The 12,981-nt window shown below is 45.8% G+C and overlaps 1 protein-coding gene across 3 annotated transcripts in view; it reads left to right on the top strand.

Moving 5' to 3' along the window:
* Positions 1 to 10,149: 10,149 nt before the first annotated feature.
* Positions 10,150 to 12,981, top strand: part of MFN2 (mitofusin 2) — a 28,088-nt gene continuing 25,256 nt past the window's right edge. The window contains exons 1-2 of one of the 3 annotated variants that reach the window (XM_045777924.2): positions 10,150 to 10,364; positions 11,568 to 11,705. The gene's annotated coding sequence lies outside the window, so the exon portion shown is untranslated. Of the gene's footprint in view, positions 10,365 to 11,567; positions 11,706 to 12,114; positions 12,200 to 12,981 lie in introns of those variants that run through there. The other 2 variants (XM_045777928.2, XM_087858595.1) reach the window with 2 other exon arrangements.

Here is a 12,981-nt window from a genome sequence, read left to right as displayed (position 1 = left end):
CAATGTCTGAAGTCATTTTTGGTTGTGACACCCGGGAAAGGGGTCAGGGGTGCTACCGTCACCCATGGGTAGAGGCCACCTTAAACACCCTACAAGGCACGGGACGGCCCCTCCCCCAAGGAAGTAACCTGCGCCAAATGCCAGCAGTGCTGAGACAGAAGACTGCTTAACAGAGGCCACTTATGCAGGGTCTTGGAGGGGGAGGACGTTCCCAGGAGCAGAGACTCTGGGCCTGGTGGCTGGGGCCAGCAAGGCACAGATGGGATAAGAGAATGCAGGTTGGCTGGGTGTGGGCGGTGGTGGGGGTCAGCTTGTACAAGCCCATTTTCCGAGGCTCTGGAGGGCTGGACTCCATCGCTTCAAAAAACACCCCGGGGTTTTGTGTGTGCGCTTGAAGGATAATTTTCAGTGTTTCATCTTTTTTAAGTGACCCAGGGTGAATTAATGTGGTGCAAATCTTAATCCCTTTCCCTTCTCAGCCCCGGCTCCAGAGTTCTCCCCGGAAGCGACCACGCCTAATCTGTCTCATGGGCGTCCTTTTTGAGCTGATTCGTGCATATATAAGTGTGTATATGGGTGTATATGAGTGTGCGTGTGTGTCTCAGGGTTGTTTTTAACTGCTACCTTTTTCTGATTACCAATCAGTTCCTGTCCACTGAGAAACAGTGAAAACAGAAGTAGGTAATGCAGGAAAGGAAGGCCTGCACTTGCGTACCAACCCTGCCCTGTGCCCCTCCCCAATGACACCATCAGCTGATTCCGGGGAGTCTTGTCATCGGGGGCCTCATGGCTTGGAACTGTTTCAGAGAGAAAGCCCGGGTGCTGGCTGGAGCGCCAGAGCAGAGGGCTGGGGATGGACTCCAAGGCTCCTGCAGCCAGTCAGGCACGTGACCAGGACCCAGGCCAGAGCTGGCAGGAGGAAATGGACAGGAAATGGACAAGACAGATGTTAAGGAGGGAGAACCTCCAGGCCTCCACCTGACTTGGGCAAGGTTCTGCCAAATCAGGGAAAGGAAATGGAATTTATTTCCTGTCCTCAGAGAATGGACAGTGCCCTCAGGGAGGCCAGGGAGCTGGAAGGAAGACACGGTGGCACTACAAGGCAGTGGGTCACAGGCCCCAGTGTGCACCTCATCCCAGAGGCCTGGCCACACCCAGAGGCAGCATCTGGGGACGGCCCCACAGTACCGAGTGAGACTCTGGACACGAGGCTTGTGCTCTCTCTCTCCGACAAATAAATAAAATTAAAAAAAAAAAAAAGATTGCAGCTTAGTAATAGCCAGATATAAGAGATGTGTACAGCAAGGTACATAGGATGGGGACAAGGAGCTTGCATGCTCTCTCTGGGCCCGCCATCCTCCCCGTATCTCAACGTGTTCACCAAGCCAGAAGCTTTGCAGCCCTCGTGTGTGGTTCGGGGATTTTTACAGAGGCTTCATTACATAGGTATGATTGGTTAAACCTTTGGCCATTTATGATGAAGTCAATCTCCAGCCCCCTCCCCGCCCAGGAGGTTGAGGGAGTGTGTTACCCAAAACAGGCTTTGTCTCTTTGTGGGTGTCAAGCTGAAAGACACAACCAAGGCAAAGAATAGGAAAAGGAAGGGGTTTCTGTGCAACAAGTAAGGAGAACACTGGGGATATTTCCCAAAGCAGTGTCTCCCCAACAACAAACTTAGGGGAGTTTTAAGATAAGGGTGTATACATATTCATGAAGGGGCTGGTGCAGTGGGGAATATTGCGTGGGATTGGGCTGGCTAGGGTCAGCATTTTCAATATTCTGGTCTGATATCTGAGCGCTCAAAGGAGTTTGGGTCCTGCAGAGAGAATTCAAGAATATGCATCAGGTCAGTGCCTGGAATCAACACTGAGAGTTGTAACCACTATTTGTTGTCCCTGATAGGATTAGGTTATCTCCTGGCCTGCTTATAAACCACTCCCCTTGAGATGTTTCATTTCTCATGCTTGAGGGGTCTTGGGCGTAGGTCAGTCTTCCATAACTGCTTCCTGCTGAGAAAGAGTATCGTGGTCTCCCTTGTTAGAGGAGTGAAACTCTCTCTTTCTAAAGATTTATTTCACTGGGGGGAGGGGCAGGGGAGAGAGAATCTTAAGCAGACTCCACGCTGAGCGTGGATCCTGATGTGAAGGCTCAATTTCAAGATCCTGAGATCATGACCTGAGCCGAAACCAAGAGTCGGATGCTTAACCACCTGTGCCACCCAGGCACTCCCAGTGAAACTCCCTCACTGCTGCATTTAGATAAGTTTGGGGATCAGAGGGTTTGGGCTGCAATTTTTCATATCCCCACTGGAGCATGAGACTTAAGTGGACTGTTGCAACTAGCAACTAAGTGTGCATGGACCAAATACGTTGGTCCCCGGGAGACAGAGGGAGGTTAGAATTATAGCTCTTAGCGATGAATCCCAGGAGCTGTACCTTGTAGTTTTCCTAGAAGAGTGAGTGGTTAATAGCCCCAAGTCAAGTCTTGTCCAGATAGGGCTGAAATGATCCTGAGCTGACCCTGATTTCCAGCAAACCCAGTCACTTGGTTCATAGGAACACAGTTTATTCCATTTGATAAAGGGAGGCTCATATTTGCATAATTTGTTCAGGGCAGACACAACAGTCCCAAGGTGAATTATACGCTTTATTGCTTATTCAATTTCAGCATCAGGGTGAGTTAAGGTTGCAAGATGCCTGCAAAGGTTCTTCCAGGTGTACATGTAAAGTTCCTATTGTTATCTTTCAGCCTTCCCCAGGGATGTCTAGGCTCTCAGTCCCCCAGGGCATTCCCCAAAGGGGACTTTTTCTTTTCTTTTTTTCTTTTCTTTTCTTTTCTTTTCTTTTCTTTTCTTTTCTTTTCTCTTCTTCTTTCTTCTTTCTTTCTTTCTTTCTTTCTTTCTTTCTTTCTTTCTTTCTTTCAAGATTTGCGTGTGTGTGTGTGTGTGTGTGTGTGTGTGTGTGGACAGAGAGCACAAGCAGGGGGAGCAGCAAGCAGAGGGAGAAGCGGGCTCCCCACTGAGCAAGGAGCCCCATGCAGGACTCAATCCCAGGACCCTAGGATCATGACCTGAGCCAAAGGCAGACACTTAACCAACTGAGCCACCCGGATGACCCAAAGGGTTTCTTTTTCTTAAAACCTCTAGATGATTGGGGCCTCCAGGCAGCAGGTAGCTTCCATTTTTATCCCTAACCATCCCTGATGGTTACTTTAAAACAAATGCAGGTCCATTATCACTTTGGTCAGGCAAGACCAAAGCTAGGAATCATGTCCCCAGGCAACCCCTTGATTACCTCATTTGCCCCTTTAGTTCCACAAGGAAAAGCCTCCACCCACCCAGCAAAAGTATCCGTGAAAACCAGAAGGTATTTAAATCCTCCAGGGGGTTAAGGGTGGCTCAGTCCGTTAAGCATCCAACTCGTCCAGCGGTTCAAGTCATGATCTCAGGGGCCTGGGATAGAGCTCCACGTCTGGCTCAATGCTCTGCTAGGAGTTGGCTTGCGATTTTCCCTCTCCTTCTGCCCTCTCCCTACTTGTGCGCTCTCTCTCTCTCTCTCAAACTAAAAAAATAAAAAATAAAATCACCCAGGAGCCAGGGTCAGTGGGCGAACCCATAGGCCAATCCTCCCCAGGCAAAGTCCCTCTACTTTGCATAGCCTTGGCTAGAGGGGGAGCCAGAGTTTATTCTGTACATCGTTTTTAACACAGTACATACATTTCTATATAGACTCTCCCATGAGGTCTCTAGTGATCTTTTTGAATGCCCATACAGCAACAGGCACAAAGACTGTGTAAACATGGGCCGTTGTGGGAATTTCTCTGAAGTTCACCTGCAGGTGTGCGGCTGCAGTTTCTCAGGCTTCCCGGGAAAAGAGCAGGTTTGGTCCAAGCCAAAGAGTGGGAGAACACTGAAAACCTTAGTTTGGGGAATTGTAGCCAGATATTCGAGATCGGGAGAATTCAGGATCCAGCCCAGCTTCCCAGGCTAAACCAACAAGCACTCCAAGAGAATCAGAACTAGAATCTAGAAACGACCATAAATATGTATAACTGAAACATTTTCTCTGCAAAATCACCCTAATTTTCACCAAAGATAGCCAAATTAAGACTCATTTGTTTGTAAAACGAGTCTAGTTTTTTTTTCTTTTAAGATTTTATTTTTAAGTAATCTCTACACCCAATGTGGGACTTGAACTCACAATCCTGAGATCAAGAGTCACATGCTCCTCCGACTGAGCCAGCCAGGCGCCCCAAGACAAGTCCAGTTTTAACAAACTTGGCCTCATCATTTACATAAATGCAGCAAGAAGAGTGCCAAATAAATTCTTTTAATTCTGCTTTGCTGGAACTTTTCATAAGGAATTTCAGATTGAGCTCTTAACAGCCTCTTGAGGCAAAGAAGCCAACCAGATGTTTGCCACCAGATTCATTCGCAAAACCTGCAGAATTGGGTTACTTCCTCTCTTTTCAAGATCCTCCAAATATACCGAGGTTTCTGAGCCTGCCAGGAAGTGACCTTCCTGTCTCACCTGGGAAGGTTTCTGGGAATCCTGTAAGCAAGGCACCGGGCTGATTTTTCCAAGGGGCTTCATTGGTTCCATAAAGTCAACCTTAGTTCCTTAAAGCTGTCTGGTTAAGGGTGCCTGGTTGGTTAAGTCAGTGGAGCAGGTGACTCTTGATCTCATGGTTGTGCATTTGAGCCCCACATGTGTGGAGATCATGACCTGAGCTGAAGGCAGATGATTCACCAACTGAGCCAACCAGGCGCCCCAATAAAATCTTTTTAAAAAAATAAAATATTAAAAAAACCCCAAAACCTGTCTGGTCATATCTGAGTCTATGCATGTCTCTCTCAAATAGGACCTTCCAATCAAAGCCTTGATAATATAACCAGTTTCCAGTGGTGTCCTTTTACAAGGAGAACAGATTCTTACTGAACTTATGCAAATAACTATAATTGTCATCAGAGTAAGAATACTCAATGAGAGTTTCCAAATTCTAGAGGGAGCAGGGAGAAAAAGATAAATGTTTCAATTTGTTTGCAAAGGAATATTTTACCAAACTTCTGTAAGTTGTTAGGTCTGTTAAGAGAAAAATGTTTCCTTAAATCTGGAAGAGGCAAACATTAGAGAACCAGCTATGTTTCAAACAAGAGTCATAGAAACTATAATCATTTTCCTCAATTCATTTAGTCCCCATTTCTTCTCGTTTGAATGCAGTTTTCCCATTAGTTCCAAAATTCTTACTCCATTTAGTTTTATGATCTGAAAGGTATCAGAAACCTATATTCATCAAAAGTCTCTCCCATGAATCTCCTTGAAGATGAAATACATTTATAAGATCATCAGAATAATAACTAAGTGACAAAAGACTCAAAAATGGCCATGGAGGGATGGTGCCTGGGTGGCTCAGTTGGTTAAGTGTCTGCCTTCAGCTCAGGTCATGATCTCAGGGTCCTGGGATCGAGCCCTGCGTCAGGCTCCCTGCTCCCAGGGAGTCTGCTTCTCCCTCTCCTCCCTGCACATGCTCTCTCTCAAATAAATAAATAAAATCTTAAAAAAAAAAAAAAGTATGGTTAAAGATCTGATGGCCATACATCATAATGCCCCTGACAAGGAAATTTGGTTATTTCTGTGACACACACAATTCAATAACTAGAATTATGAGTGATGACATTATACAAGGACATACTAAAACTTCAGGAATTTCATATAATTTCCAGAACAACTGTAGCATTTACCCAGACAATATAACCTGAGGAGGCTTATCATCACTTATTTGACAATGCTTTCCATGGAGTTTATCAAACCAAACCAACAAGCCTCATTGGTCAAAAAGACTTCACTTAGAATTTGAATTTGGGGGATGTTTTAAAAAACAAAAAAAACAAACTTGAAGTTTTTAAAGCACATGCCAAAATAAGATTACAGATCACTACAAAACCTACCACTTAATTATCTATTTAACCAAGATGGCAGTGGGAGATTCTATGGGTTACACACAGTTGTGAGCAAAACTTAGTTCTCTTATGTATTTTATTTATTTATTTTTATTTCAAGTTTTTATTTATTTATTCATAATAATTTTTTATTATGTTATGTTAGTCACCATCAAGTTTTTATTTAAATTCTAGTTAGTTAACATTTATGGTAAAATTGGTTTCAGGTGTAGAATTTAGTGATTCATTACATATATATATAACACCCAGTGCTCATCACAAGTGCCCTCCTCAATGCCCATCACCCACTTACCCCATCCCCCACCCGCCTCCCTTCCCTTCCTCAGTTTGTTTCCTTTAGTTAAGAGTCTCTTATGGTTTCTTTCCCTCGCTCTCTCTTTTTTCCTCCTTTTCCTATGTTCATCTGTTTTCTTTCTTAAATTCCACATATGAGTGAGATCATATGGTATTTGTCTTTCTCTGGCTGACTTATTTTGCTTAGCATACAGTCTAGCTCCATCCATGTCATTGCAAATGGCAAGATTTCATTCTTTTTGATGGCTGAGTAATATTCCATTGTATGTATAGACCACATTTTCTTTATCCATTCATCAGTCGATGGCCATCTATGGGCTCTTTCCATAATTTGGCTATTGTTGATAATGCTGCTATAAACATCGGGGTGCACGTACCCCTTTGAATCGGTATTTTTTGTGTCCTTTGGGTAAATATCCAGTAGTGCAATTGCTGGGTTGTAGGGAAGTTCTACTTTTAACTTTCTGAGAAAATTTAGCTCTTTTACTATTGAGAAGATTCAGTTTTCTAAAGTAATCAAAGACCCGATAAAGACAAAATAAAGAAAATATTTTGTTTTGATAAAGAAAACAAGTTTTGTTTACAATTTCTAATCAAGAGTAAACCAAGGGTCACCTAGATGGTGCAGTCAGTTAAGCACCCCACGACTCTTGGTTTCAGCTCAGGTCGAGATCTCGGGGTCATGAGATCAAGTCCCACATCGGGCTCCACACAGAGCACGGAATCCGCTTGGGACTCTCTGTCCCCCTCCCTCTGACCCTCCCCCCCCTTGTGTTCTCATTCTCTCTCTCAAATAAATAAATCTTAACAACAACAAAAAAAGCATAAACCAAGGGTGTGCCTGGCTGGCTCAGTTGGTTGGACCATGTGACTCTTGATCTCAGGGTTGTGAATCCGAGCCCCACGTTGGGGGTAGAGATTACTTAATAAATAGAAGTTTTTAAAAGAGTGTTGAAGAGGGGCACCCGGGTGGCGCAGCGGTTAAGTGTCTGCCTTCGGGTCAGGGCGTGATCCCAGCGTTCTGGGATCGAGCCCCACATCAGGCTCCTCCGCTAGGAGCCTGCTTCTTCCTCTCCCACTCCCCCTGCTTGTGTTCCCTCTCTCACTGGCTGTCTCTCTATGTCAAATTAATAAATAAAATCTTAAAAAAAATAAAAAAATAAAAAAGTGTTGAAGAAAGAATAAACAACTAGTCTCATTTTAGGACAAAATTACTTTCTTTTCCCTTAAAAAAATGTATTCCCATTCCTCATTCTTTTCTTACCAGAAACGTATCTTTCCTTGCATACAGAGCTGTTTCCCTCACTATTTTCAGTAGTCTTAATTATATCCTTAATGCTTGGAAACCTTAATTTCTAGTGGAAACTAAGTGGTCAGCAATTTTGAGCTGTTATACCAGCATCTTATTTGGAAAAGACTTAGATATCCTATGAATTGAACCCAATTTCTTATTTAAGCTAGCAAAACCTCAAAGTTTTAAATTACCAAAGATTTTGGAATTTCTTTAAAAGCTTACTTACAGGGGCACCTGGCTGGCTCAGTTGGTGGAATGTGTGACTTGATCTTGGGGTTGTGAGTTTTTTTTTTTAAAGATTTTATTTATTTATTTGACAGAGACAGAGACAGCCAGCGAGAGAGGGAACACAAGCAGGGGGAGTGGGAGAGGAAGAAGCAGGCTCATAGCGGAAGAGCCTGATGTGGGGCTGGATCCCAGAACACCAGGATCACGCCCTGAGCCGAAGGCAGATGCTTAACCGCTGTGCCACCCAGGCGCCCCTGGGGTTGTGAGTTTGAGCCCCACATTGGGTGTAGAGATTACTTAAAAATAAAAATCTTTAAAGAAACCCTCAAAGTTAACTTACAGACCTTTTTATCTACTCAACCTACATCTTCCCAACAATTACACATGGAAACTTCATGAGACAGACAAAATCAACCACCATTTTAAGTCTTTTTTTTTTTTGCTGACAAATTGCAACAGATACATTAATTTAATAAACTCAGGTAGAATAAAAGCTGGTCATCAGTATTATATTCGATGTTGATAACTCCAAAAGAAATGCTTATTTTTTAATTTTTTTAACTTATTTTTAAAGATTCTATTTTTTAAGTGATTTCTACACCCCGCGTGGCTCTGGAACTTACAACCCAGAGATCAAGAGTCACGTGCTGTACTGACTGAGCCAGCCAGGCACCCCTAAAATGACTTTTCTTCCTTCCTTCCTCCCTTCCTTCCTTCCTTCCTTCCTTTCTTTTTAAGATTTTATTTATTTATTAGAGAGAGAGAGAGCACAAGCAGGGGGAGCAGCAGGCAGAAGGAGAGGGAGAAACAGGCTCCCCACTGAGCAGGGAGCCCAATGTGGGACTCTATCCCAGGACCCTGGGATCATGACCTGAGCCGAAGGCAGATGCTCTACCAACGGAGCCGCCCAGGAGCCCTAAAATGACTTTTCTTATATCAAGAAAGTTATGTCTATCTTTTTCCGGGGACCCCTAATTCTCTCTTCTTATAGGTAGTGAGGTTGAAAGTTCCAACCCTCTAAATCACTTTGTTGGTTCCCCTGGCAACCAACCCGCATACTTAGGGGGTTTCCAAAAGTTACCCCATTTACATGAACTCAGGTGTGGTTTTTTTGTTTTGTTTTGTTTTTTAAGATTTTATTTATTTATCAGAGAGAGAGAGAGAGAGAGAGCACAACCAGGGAGTGCAGCAGGCGGAGGGAGAAGCAGGCTCCCCGCTGAGCAAGGAGGCTGGTGTGGCATGGATCCCAGGGTCCTGGGATCATGACCGGAGCAGAAGGCAGATGCTTCACCAACTGAGTCACCCAGGCATCCCCAACTCAGGTGTGGTTGAAAGGGGCTCGTTATGAGTAACAAAAGACACTCATTTCACAGGAACAGTGGATGAAGACCTAATACATATTTATTATAAACCACAATATCACAGTGAGCCACTTTGATGCAATTTTAGATGTTTTAGTAGCCATATCTTAAACAGTAAAAAGAAACAGGTGAACTTAATTTTAGTAATAGATTTTTCTTAACGTATCCAAAATATTTTCACCTTAACATATAATCAATATAAAAACATTAATGAAATAGTTTACATTTTTAAGATTATTATTATTATTATTATTATTATTATTATTATTATTAAGTAATCTCTCTACCCAGTGTGGGGCTCAAACCCATGACCCCCCGCCCCCCAGATCAAGGGTCGCATGCTCTTCCGACTGAGCCAGCCAGTTGCCCCCTCCTCTTTTTTTTTTTTTTTGGTACTAAGTCTGCAGCACATCTCAGTTGGCACTGGTCACCTTTCAGGGGTTCCATAGCCACACGTGGCTGGTAGCTGCCTCACTAGCGAGCACAGGTTTCAAGCCTTCCCTCCTGGGCTGAGGCCACCAGGCGACCTCTTTATTGCTGTGTCCTAGTGCCTGGCACATAATGAGGCCCAGTGATCTGCCATATGTGAGCTGCGGTAATCTGTCCTCTGAGCCTCCAAGGGACTGTTGTGAAGGTTAAATAAAATGATGTATTAGGTACCCTGCCTGTTCGGTGACTGTGGTTGTTCTTGCTTCCTCAAAGTCAACTCAAGGGCAGCAGGCCCAAGTTTGCTTCCTGTCTTCCTGTTAAGAGCTCTTCTCTAAAATTACAAAGCGCAGGCTTGGATTACAGAGCTGGCAGGGGCCTTGGGGTCAGGCTCTGGGGCAATAGACAAGAAAGCGGGAACCTTTAATCCACGCCCTTGTTTTCTCGGTCCCTTAGACAGCTCGAGGCCCCGCCCACCCGCCCTGACGGGCGCCGGGCGGAACTACAGCCCCCATGATGCAGCGGGAGTCCCGAGGCTTACGTCATGGGCTTGGGACGCCCCGGCGGTGAACTATCCGGCTTGAGACGCTTCTCCGGGCGCTGAGCCTACAGACCCACTGACCCGTAAGGAGTGGCAGGGTCTAACCGCCTGAGTTCGGAGTCCATCGACTGACCAGGGCCAGGGCGGCGAACGTGCGGCGGCTAGTGACGTGCGAGTCCTCCCTCCTCCCCCCCCCCTCGGGGTGGCGCCGTCTGGTGACGTTGGGGGCATGATGGCCGCCGCGAGGCCGGGAAGGTGAAGGTGAGAGGGCGAGCGCGCCGGAGGGGTGGAGACCCGCCCGGCCCAACCCTGTGAGTCCTGAGCAGCCGGGCGGGGACTGGTGGGACGCTGGAACCCCGGGGGCTGTGGATCCGGGCAGGCGGGCGCCCCACGCCCCGGCCTCGTTGTGGGGCCCTCCGCGGCCCTGCGAGCAGGGGGCGGGACGCGGGTATCGGGACTGGGGGTGGGGTTCTTGAGGTTCCTCGTCTCCCCCGCCTTTCCATCCTTTGCGGCCACTTACCACCCCAGCCCTTTCGCCATTTCGTATCCAGTCTTCTGTATATGCCAGCATTTACTCAGCACGTAAGTGCCCAAGTTCAACACCATAGCGCCCTGCCCTCTCCCACTTTGGGCACTTACTGCACTCCTGTGCTGTCACCTACTTCTTGTTTGATTTCTCACCTGAAGGTAAGCCCCTTGAGGGCAGGTACTGTTTTACCCATCCCTAACTGTAGCGCCTAGCAACACGCAGGAGGACACAGAACGTGCCTAATAATTAGCTATTTGGATACCTGAAGCCAAAACTGCCCGTCCTCTGTATGTAATCCTTCATTGCCCTGTTCCTTTCATTTCTATCTTTCTTTTCTCCTCCCAGAAAGGCCTCTTGATTGTCACCCTTCCCACCAGCAATGGTGGAGTAAGGCAGCTCCAGGAAGTTAAAAACAAGTGTGCTTTGGAGTCAAAGGGAGGTGGTATCACAGTTTCTAGCTTGGCCACTTAACTAGCAGTCTCTAAATCTTTTAAGTATTTCAAGCTTCTGTTTGCCCCATAGAATTGAAAATTAAGTGAGCTATTTTACAGCATCTACATAGCCTTTCAATAAGTTCTACTTATTCCTCAACCCCACTATCCCATCTCTAATCCTGAGTTCCACAGTCCTCAAGCCCAGTCTTTGGTCTCCTACCTCCTGTCCTCTCACTTCTCTGGACGTGCCTTTAGCAGGCTCCTGTGTCTCACCAGCATGTGGCTGACCACATGTTTGTGCATACCCAGGATTGTCCCCACCTGTGTATTGTGTTTTTCTCCAGGGCACTTCCCTCACATACCATCCTAGTGCAGGCAATGACTAAGCTTCCCTCAGGGATGAGTTTGTTTGGCTTTAAAATGGATTAAACATGTTTTGTGCACCTTTTTTTTTTTTTTAATTTGCTGCTTGTTGACATGTTCCTTTTCCTTTCCAATAAGTCGGAATTGGTGGAGTCGACACAGTAGCCAACCTCAATCTGAGAGACAGGACAGAGGAGAACTCAGATTCTTTTCATCTTTTTGACTCCAGCCATGCCCATGATGCCCAGCCTGTGAAGGTCTCTCACCATCCAAAAAGTAAGTGGTGGTTGTGACATCTGGCACCCTGGATCTGGGTTAAATGGCAAGGCGTGTGCTGTGCTGGCCATCCAGTGGCACGTGTCTTGGATGGGGTCGTCTTTGCACAGAGCTGGAGTTTTCCAATCTGTGTTGAAAAAAAAAAAAAAAACAACTGTATGTCCTTTCTACTTCCATGGAGGATTTCACTGGTGGCAGAGAGAGCCTGTTTACAGATTGAAAGTTTAGAAAGTGGCTGGAATCTTTGGGCTCCCTGAAGAATTAGTCTCTATCTGTCTCCCTTGTTCTCTGCTATGCTGGCTCCTCCCTCCCCCTCTCTGCTCAGCAGAGACTGGCTCCTTATCACAGCTCTTCTGAGAGTCTCCTCTGCTCCCTTTACCCTGTATACTCTTTTGTTTCAATTTCTCAGCTTCTCCTCTGTTCCAGTTGTGCCAGCAGACGATCCGTGGACCTATTTTATTTTCCCTGCTAGGAGTTGCTGTGCATAAAACTGGGTAAGGAGGTGGTGTGGATTCAGGGACTGTGCTTGGGATCCAAACACACCATGCAGTGAATTTTGTTACTGCTGTTCCCACATGCAAGATGCCTAATACTCCTCAACTAATAGCCTAGTTAGAGGCCAAGCATTTTTTCAGTTTAGAACAGGGTTTGGTTCTGGTCTCAGGCTAATACCTGTTAATACTGTGCCCCTAGCACTGTCTTGGGGTGGGAGAGGGAGAGTGCCAGGATGAATGAGGCTTTCCCCAAAGTATGTTCCTCAGGATTTTAAAAACTGTTACATAGAAGAAGAGTTTCTTTAGATAATTTGTGAAATGCTGCATTAAATACGGTTAAGCTAGTGTCTTTGTAACAGGCCTTCCTTTCCAAAGTCTTTGCTTTGGTCATGTGCTCTGATGGAGGCAGACCATGGTATATAGTGTTTTATAAATTTTTTCTACTATGGAACCCTGTTTATCTGGAGCGTTAGGTGTACTATATTTCTGTGGACCGCACTTTGGGAAATGCTTCTGTAAACTATCCGAAACCCTGACTTGAAGAGCACTTTGTGGCTGTCACAACAGCTTGAAGCATGCCATGTAATGTACAGCCGATAGTAGAGCTACTCTAACCCAGCTGTGCCTGGGGGACTGGCCCCACATGCTTGCGGTAAGCCCTGCAGTGAAGTAGGGACTATCAGGGCTTCCCAGGGGAGGAACAGGAACCCAGCTGCTTCCTACCACCCTGTAAGGGTAGGAATCCATCAGGCAAAGCCCCAAGGTAGTAGGGGCCCTGTCTT

The sequence above is a fragment of the Ursus americanus genome, chromosome 33 (genome assembly GCF_024610735.1).
Source record: "Ursus americanus isolate L20-20 chromosome 33, mUrsAme1.1.p, whole genome shotgun sequence".
Lineage (NCBI taxonomy): Eukaryota > Metazoa > Chordata > Mammalia > Carnivora > Ursidae > Ursus > Ursus americanus.
This window is presented reverse-complemented; position numbering and strand designations above follow the sequence as displayed.